The following is a 9,488-nucleotide window of genomic DNA, read 5'->3' as shown; positions in this document are numbered from 1 at the left end:
TCCAAAGGTTGAATGTAAATCAAAGCAGTCGATGAATCAGACCAGGCTCTCTCCGAGTTGGGTCTATTCATTATGCTAAGCCATTATGGTTAGCTTAACAAGGTCTGTCCGCCTGGCTGGGTTCTTCTCACTTCGCATGATCCTCAAGGATGCCTCCTGGCCACAAGTGTCACAATGCCAAAACCAGACAAATAGTTGCCACCGAACAAAGTGGATAAGAGCCTTGGTGGCGCAGTGGGCTGATGCCTCCTTAAGTAACACCAGCTGCCTGCAATTAGTGCAGGTTGGAGTCCCACCAGGCTCAAGGTTGACTCAGCCTTCCATCCTTCCCAGGTAGGTAAAATGAGGACCCAGATTGTTGGGGGCAATTAAGCTGACTTTGTAATAATGCCGCTTGGGGTGTGTGTGAAAGCCCTAACAAGCAGGCATATACATAGAATGAAGGCTACTGCTAAGCTTGTAAGCCGCCCTGAGTCTTCGGAGAAGGGCGGGATATAAATGGAATTAAAATAAATAAAATAAAATAAACATCCGGTTGGTCACAAATCAAATCAGGCTGGTCACACAAGGACCCGCTTAACGACTGTCTTGACGTATGACTGTAACTGGCAAGCTCCATTGCCGTCGTAAATTGAAGCCAATCCTCTTGAAATGACTGCCGCAGTCTTCTTTGTCCTGTTAATTGTTAATCCCCTTCATTTGTTTGGGAGTTTATAAATCCAACTCTGCCTTTGTATCCGCTTTGGTTCTTTTGTTTTTTTTTCTTTTTAACCGGTGTGGAATGCAAAAAAAGTTTTTAGCCTTGTCATTCTGGAGCAGGAAGGGAGTCCCAGGCCAAAGCAAATATGTTTGCTAATTAAGTGCAGTTTTTTTTTTGGACTTCAGGACAAGAGTCTCCAGGAGGAGAAATCCGGCAGTAGAAAATAGAATTTTTGCCTCTTCTTGAGAGTCCAAAAGACAGGAAGCATCAATGAATTGATTCTTCTTCTTCTTTTTTTTGAAAGCAGACAGATCTTTCCTTTGACCCTTGGAAAAGGATATTTTTTGGGGTGGGGCTGAGAGACCCCAGTCGCCTCCAATCCTTCCCTCCCCCCTTTGGGTTGTAAAAGCAGAAGCAGCAGAGAAATTGCAACCTTATCACGGGGGAAAGAAGTCCCCACCTTGGCCAACACACATTAATTCGACCATAAAGCCAATAAAAACACAAAAGGACTGAAAAAAGAAAGAGAATCCAGATTGGGGGGAAAAAGGAAATTTAGCAATCTGACCGAGTCCAATCTGCCCATTCCAATTGTTAACCATTCTGGAGAGCATGAAGAAGATGCCTCGGAGGAAAATAACACCTCTGGATTGAAAAAAAAAGCCATTAAAAGCTCTGATTTAAACCTGTCGTAAAACCCCAAAGTGCCAACGCTGCATTTGAGGATTTCCAGGCGCAGGGAGAGAGAAAACTATCCGTTTTGAGACCTCATCCCTCATCTTTCTGAGGCGTGCATGAACTCCTACGCTCCCGTCTAGCTATAATAAATATTTCTGGGCTGGTAAACAATTTCATTTCCTCGGCAGGATCGTCCAGCGGCTCCCCTCTGGGTCCTTTCCGGGAAAGAGACAGGATGGGCCTGCTTTTCTTGGAACCTGGGCTTTCGGATGGGACTCCGGCAATCCAAAATGTTGGCTTCTTTGACCCATAAGAAGGCGAGCTTGGGCTAAGCCTAAGAAGTTGGTTAAATCTCAGTGAAGTTGGAGGGCAGAAGGAACTGAAGCAATGTGCGACCTGTTTAGTTTCCTTCCTTCCTTCCTCCCTCCCTCCCTTTCTTCCTTCCTTCCTTCCTCCCTCCCTCCTCCTCCCTCCCTCCCTCCCTCCCCCTTCCTTCCTTCCTTCCTTCCTTCTTCCCTCCCTCCCTCCCTCTCTCCTTCCTTCCTTCCTCCCTTCCTCCCTCGCTCCCTCCCTTCCTTGCTCCCTCCCTCCCTCTCTCCTTCCTCCCTCCCTCCCTCCCTCCCTCCCTTCCTTCCTCCCTCCCTCCCTCCCTCCCTCTTTCTTTCTTTCTTTCTTCTTTCTTTCTTTCTTTCTTTCTTTCTTCCTTCCTTCCTTCCTCCCTCCCTCCCTCCCTCCCTCCCTCCCCCTTCCTTCCTTCCTTCCTTCCTTCCTCCCTCCCTTCCTCCCTCCCTCCCTCCCTCCCTTCCTTCCTCCCTCCCTCCCTCTCTCCTTCCTTCCTCCCTCCCTTCCTCCCTCCCTCCCTTCCTCCCTCCCTCCCTCCCTTCCTCCCTCCCTCCCTCCCTCCCTCTTTCTTTCTTTCTTTCTTTCTTTCTTTCTTTCTTTCTTTCTTTCTTTCTTTCTTCCTTCCTTCCTTCCTTCCTTCCTTCCTTCCTTCCTTCCTTCCTTCCTCCCTCCCTCCCTCCCTCCCTCCCTCCCTCCCCCTTCCTTCCTTCCTTCCTTCCTTCCTTCCTTCCTTCCTTCCTTCCTTCCTTCCTTTCTTCCCCTGAGAATCTTGTGGGGTACCAATTCACCTAATCAGGAAGGTAGACAGGTATCCCATTCCTGTCAGGTGAAGGCTACTATTTCTATGAAAAATCTCAGCTAGATTTTGCTTCGTTTTGATATTTGGATTTTTTTTTAAAAACCAGGGATGTTTCTTTGGCCAGTCCACCTATTCCACTTTTAGCAACCCATATAGAAAAAAACCAACTAAAAACCCTGGAGACATGGCCGGGCAGATTCACACGATACGCAAAGGTAAAATGTGGTTTGCTTGTTCCATGCACAACAAGATGCTTACTTTAAACTGTGGCTTATGACTTGATGCGGTGCAAGAATCCACACCCCACTGTAATTTATTCAGCCAACTATACGTCAGGTTTTTTCCCCCCTTCTGCTTTAGCCCTGTCTACAGAGCTGCTCTTCTTGAGGGTGGATGCCGTGGTGGTTTAACGGTTTCCCATATAGAAATCTCACCCTCCCCCCAGCAAACCTTCTCCTCCCCCCTTGCAAAGATGCCACCTACCCACCCTCCGTGTCGCGACATGCCGGTTCCCACTGGAGCACCCTCCTTCCTTTTACAGAACCCACCGCGGCACATTTTCCCGATGCACGGCAAACCTGATGAATAATTAACGCTAAACTCGAACTCCTCAGAAATAAATGAACGGAGCCATTCCGGCAATGCAGCATCTTTGATTTATTCTTTATCGCCTTCACTTAGACCGCTTGCTAATCCACAGCAGCCAGCCCGCCTCGGGGCCTGAATGCCAACAGGTGGATGTTCTACAGGATGGATGTCCGAGGCTTTTGCAATGGAGAAGGAAGGTGTGTGTGTGTGTGTGGTGGTGGTGGGGAGAAGGCTGTTTTTTTAATATATATAGCTCTCTCTTCTTTTGAGTCTTTAAAAGAAGCTGGGGGTGCAACTTCGCGTAAACGGCCATGCCTGTTGAGACCGCCTTTGTTCACACAATGCATTGAATGCAAATGTCACTGGGCCAGGCTTTTGCAAACGCAGATCAGATGAACACATCAGTATTTGTGGCTTAACATATTGTGCGGAAGCTGCCAATGGCAGCTTACTTAATAAAGCAAGGTTAAGCACTTGGAGGGGCTGAACATCAACTGCATTCTCTGTGGTGGCCGATGGTGTCTGCAACTGGTGCCTGGACCCAGTCTCAGTCTGGCCCAGCCCAGACAGATTTTTCTGGTCCCTCCACATACCCATCCAAGAAACAGGAGTCAGCAGAGTAGAGCAACAAAGGTGATCAGGGGACTGGAGGCTAAAACATATAAGGAACAGTTGCTGGAATTGGGTACATTTAGTTTAATGAAGAGAAGGACGAGGCGGGACATGATAGCAGCCTTCCAATATCTCAGGGGCTGCCCCAAAGAAGAGGGAGTCAAGCTATTCTCCAAAGCACCTGAAGGCAGGACAAGAAGCAACGGATGGAAACTCATCAAGGAGAGAAGCCACCTAGAACTAAGGAGAAATTTCCTGACAGTGAGAACAACTAATCAGTGGAACAGCTTGCCTCCAGATGTCCCAAAGGCTTTTTCAAAAGGCAACTGGACTTTATTTTTTCTCCTTTGAAGACATTTTGTTTCTCATCCAAGAAGCTTCTTCAGGTCTGACCTGGATGACTGAGCATCTCCATAGACACTGGCTTCCAGATGTTGTGGGTGCTCCAACACTGGAGGATTTTAAGAAGAGATTGGACAATGGGGGGGTGGACTAGAAGACCTCCAAGGCCCCTTCCAACTCAGTTATTCTGTTAATCGCTTGCAAAGGCATGCTGAGAAATGCAGGCAATTTGTGAAGCCGCTTCCCATCCTGTGCTCTGAAGACCCCAGATCTCTTTTGATGGATGAAGTCTTCTTTGCCTTCCATGTTGGCAGGATGTCCGTTGCCTCTTCGAACGTGCGTGTTCTGCAAATTTTATTTGCCCATTTGCTGCTTCACGGCCCATGATTGTGGGATGCTTTGTTGCTCTGGTTTTGTGAGGCAGCTGTGCCAAGCCTCAGGAGAAACTAAAGACGGAGAGAGCGGTTTGCCAGAGACATTGAACATGTTGTTATGAAGGACAAAACTCAGAATTACTCGGTGTTATTTTTGCATGAATCAGATTCCGCACCGTGAAAATCCTGAGTCAAAATTCCCATTACTTTTACTGTGCTACTCACAGGATAAACGACATCGCCGCAATCAAACTTCGCAATGTGGCATTAAAAAGCCCATTTAAATAAAACATGTAGCTACATGTCATGTTGCGAAGTGCTCTGAGAAAAAAAAACTTAACTGTCCTAGAATAGAGCATTCACATATTTTATTCATCCTGCAGACTGTTGTTCTCTCTTTTATCCCCGGACTAAATTGTACACATAGCGCAGGAGGTTTTATCTAAAACAAAACCACAAACCCACCCACCCCCAAATCATCCGATCCTTGTCAGATTGGTCTTAAGCTAAACCAGAGCTTGTAAACCAAGATTGCGTTGGTGCATCTTTTTTTGCAGTTTGGGCAGTTGCCTTGTGATAAGATTCTCTCCAAACGATGGGGACGTTCTTAGCGTTTCCCATTAGACGTTTCCCCAAGGTAGCATCTGCTTGAGTGGGTGGTGCCTTACTTTATAGTTCAAAGGATTCTTTAATAAGTCACAACTGCAAGGTTATTTGGGGGCGCGACCGTTTAACAGTGTTTGAAGTGAGCATTGCTGTAAGGGAAAAAAGGCTTGTTTTATTACATGACATTTTCGAGGTGGAACAGAAGGGGGGGGGGAGAAATCTTGATCCATGTAGGAGAAGCAGAGACAGAGCTTGCAGGTGGAGTCAAGAAAGGAATTAGCCTGGAGTCATTACATTCCCACAAAAGTCAGTCCAATCCCTCTTGAATTCTGTAAACTCCTATCTCGCACTGATTTAGCGATGACTGTTAGTTGACTAGATCCCTCCGTATAGACGTGAGCAATGCATCAGCTTAACTGGAGTTTAGCATGCAGTCCCGATTCTTCGTCTTTCCCAGAAGACCATCCTGGGCTCGTGTTAGACATATCGTCCCAAAATAAATCCATTGAGATCAGGCCCAGCCCAAGAATGACATAGAACAATCTACTCAAAGTTCAATGTCTATGGAGAGGTTCAGTCGTCCAGCTCATGTCCCAAAGGTGCTTTTTTCAAAAGGCGACTGGACTTCCTTCTTTTCAGCTCTGAACTGAATAAGCTTCTTGGATGAGTGTCAAAATGTCTCCAAGGAAAAACCGAGAAAGTCCAGTCGCCTTTTGAAAAAGCACCTTCGCGATAGTCCAAGTTCAGATCTTCGTTTGCTTTATTTCCCATCCAGTAGACAGAATCTTGCCAGACTCAATCCTTATTACTCTCACCCCAATGGATATACATTAGGGACGCGGTGGCTCAGTGGGTTAGGACACTGAGCTTGTCGATCAGAAGGTTGGCAGTTTGGCGGGTCGAATCCCGAGTGCCGCGTAACAGAGGTGAGCGCCTGTGACTCGTCCCTAGCAGTTCGAAAGCACGTAAAAATGCAAGTAGAAAAATAGGGACCACTATGGTGGGAAGGTAACAGTGTTCCGTGCGCCTTTGGCGTCTAGTCATGCCGGCCACATGACCACGGAGACGTCCTCGGACAAGCGCCGGCTCTTCGGCTTTGAAACGGAGATGAGCACCGGCCCCTAGAGTCGGAAATGACTAGCACGCATGTGCGGGAGAACCTTTACCTTTACCTTAATGGATATACCCTGGGAGATGATAGGAAGTGGCTATGCTAACTCTCTTTTTCTGTCTCCTATCCAGCTCTGGGCTGTGCTTTCTCTCATTTTAGCCCCTTTTCTGGGGTGTGTGCTCCCTTCTTCCTGGGAAACAGCATGTCCATTGTATAGTCCATCACACCACGTCCCCTTCTGCAGACACCAACCGTCACAATTGGATCCATCTGGAGATGCTTTGAGGGAGCTGTGCACAGATCCTGCAGAGTCTTGGAACATCCTCGGGCCTCTGGGACTGAAGTCTCTGCAGGAATTCTTTCGGAGAAGAACATCCATTCCGGAGCAAGCCCGCTTGCCTCCCAATATGGCTGCTTTCTGTATGTCGTGAATCGATGCCAGATCAGATTACGAGACAATAGTTGCTGGAAGGCTGGGCCTGTTTGATATGCAACTGAGCACCGAATCTGTTATATTACTTTTTGAGAAACATATTTTCAGCGTCCCCGGTTTCATCACTCTGAGTCGTGTGCATTTTTTCACCCCCTGCTGCTTGAAATTTGCTAGATTGAGTTTTTAAGCCCTCGATAAGTAATGCCAGCCAAACATTTAACTAAGACGCAGCTGTACGCGCACACAGACACACTGGTTTTAAACTCAGGGAGCTCATTAAGACCACAGCTCAAAGACAATCCTGAATAAACAGAAGCGTCGTCAGTTCTGTTCATCTCCGCTCTGGATATTTTTCGAAACAACATGGCTTTGCAGCTCTGACATTTGACAGTCCCCATCACTTGGTTATGGGTGCACGCTGGTGATTAGCGAGCTACATTCGTTAGCTGAAAATCTTTGGCTTGAGAAGCAAGTTGTCCCCAATTAAAGGATGTAGAGTTTTACAAAGTAGGAAAATGATATAAAATGGGCCATCTTAGACGATGAACTTACACGATGAAATATTTGGACTTGCAAATCCTACGAGGTCCAGTCTGGTAAAAAAAAAAAACACCTACCAATTAAAAGAAATAAAGAGCTAGGTTAATGCCATAAAGGTAATCCTCAATTTATAACCGCCACTGGGACCAGAATTTCCACTGCTAAGCAAAGTGGTTTTTAAGTAAATTATGCCCAATGTCATGACCTTTTTGTCACAGTTGTTAAATGAATAATTTCACCTGAGATTCCAGGCGCATGTCTTCCAACTGGACTGGGCTGGTATATTTTTCAGTCTCTGGTGTAAGCATACCAGGAGAAGGAGGAAGAATGATGGTGAAGTAGAGGTAGAAGGAATGATGGAGTAGAAGGGGAAGGAGAAGGAATGATGGTGGAGGAGGAGGAGGAGGGGAAGAAAAGATGGTGGAGGAGAAGGACAAGGAATGATGGTGGAGGAGGAGGAGAAAGAGAAGGAGAAAGATAAGGAGAAGGAGAAAGAATGGTGGTGGAGAAGAAGAAGGATTGCTGGTGAAGGAGAAGGAGAAGGAAGAGAAAGAGCAAGAGAAAAAGAGCTTTGACAGATCTTTGGTCCTGATTAATCCCAGTGCTCTTTCAACCTGCCTCAGTTCAGCTGCTAATATTTTTTTTTTCATCCTTTCACCACAGGCTAATAAATCTTGGAAGTGAGGAGGAAATGGACACCACACAAACCCACGCAGAGTAGACTCCTTCACAGCCGTATCCAGGTCAACTTACTGCAACTCCTTCCAAAACTGATACTTCTAAAAAGCTTTTGAATATTTCAAGAGGTCCATCCTCAATGTTTTAAGATCTTTAAATTAGAAGAAATGACTAGATAATAAATAAGGAACAGTGCTGGCTGAGGAGAAATAAGTCACCGTTAGCAGTGGATTAATGGTTCATTTCTATTTCTCCACCAAGATTGTCCACTGGGGAGTCAGAAATTTATCTTCAAGTGAAGCCAAAATGCAGGGAGTGGGGCTCCTGCTAGACACCTAGACACCATCCGTTGTTTTTGACTGTATCCAGCACCATCCTCCTCTTTCCTCTGTTTTCTTGTGCAAATGTCCACATAGAGAATATGAAACATTAAACATCAGGAAATAGGTCCCTCTCCCTATAAGTAGTTCATCTAATTCTGACTGGGAGATGAAGATAGGGCAAAGGAATACTTAGCTGGGAATAAGTAAATGTAAGGGACGCAGTGGCTCAGTGGGTTAGGACGCTGAGCTTGTCGATCGGAAGGTCGGCAGTTTGGCGGGTCGAATCCCGAGTGCCGCGTAACAGAGCGAGCGCCTGTTACTCGTCCCAGCTTCTGCCAACCTAGCAGTTCGAAAGCACCTAAAAATGCAAGTAGAAAAACAGGGACCACTACGGTGGGAAGGTAACAGCGTTCCGTGCGCCTTTGGCGTCTAGTCATGCCGGCCACATGACCACGGAGACGTCCTTGGACAAGCGCTGGCTCTTCGGCTTTGAAACGGAGATGAGCACCGGCCCTAGAGTTGGAAACGACTAGCACGCACGTGCGGGGGAACCTTTACCTTTACCTTTTAACTAAATGTAGGGAAGTCCTTCCTTCCTTCCTTCCCTTCCTTCCCTTCCTTCCTTCCTTCCTCTCATTTCATCTTCCTTCCTTCCATCCATCCTCTCCTACTTCCCTCCCTCCCTTCCCATCATCTTATCTCCTTCCTTATTTCTTATTTCATCCCTCCCTCCCTCCCTCCCTCCCTCCATCCATCCATCCATCCATCCGCTCTCCTACTTTCTTTCCTCCCCATCTCCCCATTTCCTTCCTTCCTTCCACTCTCCTTCCTTGTTTTCCTTGACCCAAGATAAATCTCAGGTTCTCATTCAATGAAAATTTTAGTATCGATGGAATCACTCTTTCATATCGTAAGTCACCATTTTTGCCTAGCTAACATACTGACTTGACGGCATAATCCTCTAACATCACCTAGCACGGCTGGCTGGAGAATTCTGGGAGTCGAAGTCCACAGATCTTCAAGTCACCTGGGGTTGGCAAACCGTGCTCTAAGGAGGGATCTGGTAGGGAATCAGGGCTTGGGCAGCTTCGATCTACTTTACATGGCCTGGATTGCACGTAAGCAGAAAAAGAGCATGTTTTCTCTGCACATCTTGGTTGGGAAGTCCATTAGCCAGCACGAGTGCTCAAGCACACAGAAACTCTAGAGATGCGAATGGTTCCAGGAGGGCTGTTAGAAAACTGCAGTTGGTTGGTTTGCAGGTTTGCAAATATTCCCATAGCTGATGTCCTGACATCTTTGTTGTCATTGTTTATTTAACAGCCTCGTTGCTTTAGCGCTCTACGCAGGGGTGGTGGTGGA

The 9,488-nt window shown here is 46.8% G+C and overlaps 1 long non-coding RNA gene across 1 annotated transcript in view; it reads left to right on the top strand.

Moving 5' to 3' along the window:
• Positions 1-9,488, top strand: part of LOC310646477 — a 417,476-nt gene that overhangs the window by 952 nt on the left and 407,036 nt on the right. The window lies entirely within an intron of this gene.

This window comes from Vipera ursinii (genome assembly GCF_947247035.1).
Source record: "Vipera ursinii genome assembly, chromosome: 13".
Classification (NCBI taxonomy): Eukaryota; Metazoa; Chordata; class Lepidosauria; order Squamata; family Viperidae; genus Vipera; species Vipera ursinii.
This window is presented reverse-complemented; position numbering and strand designations above follow the sequence as displayed.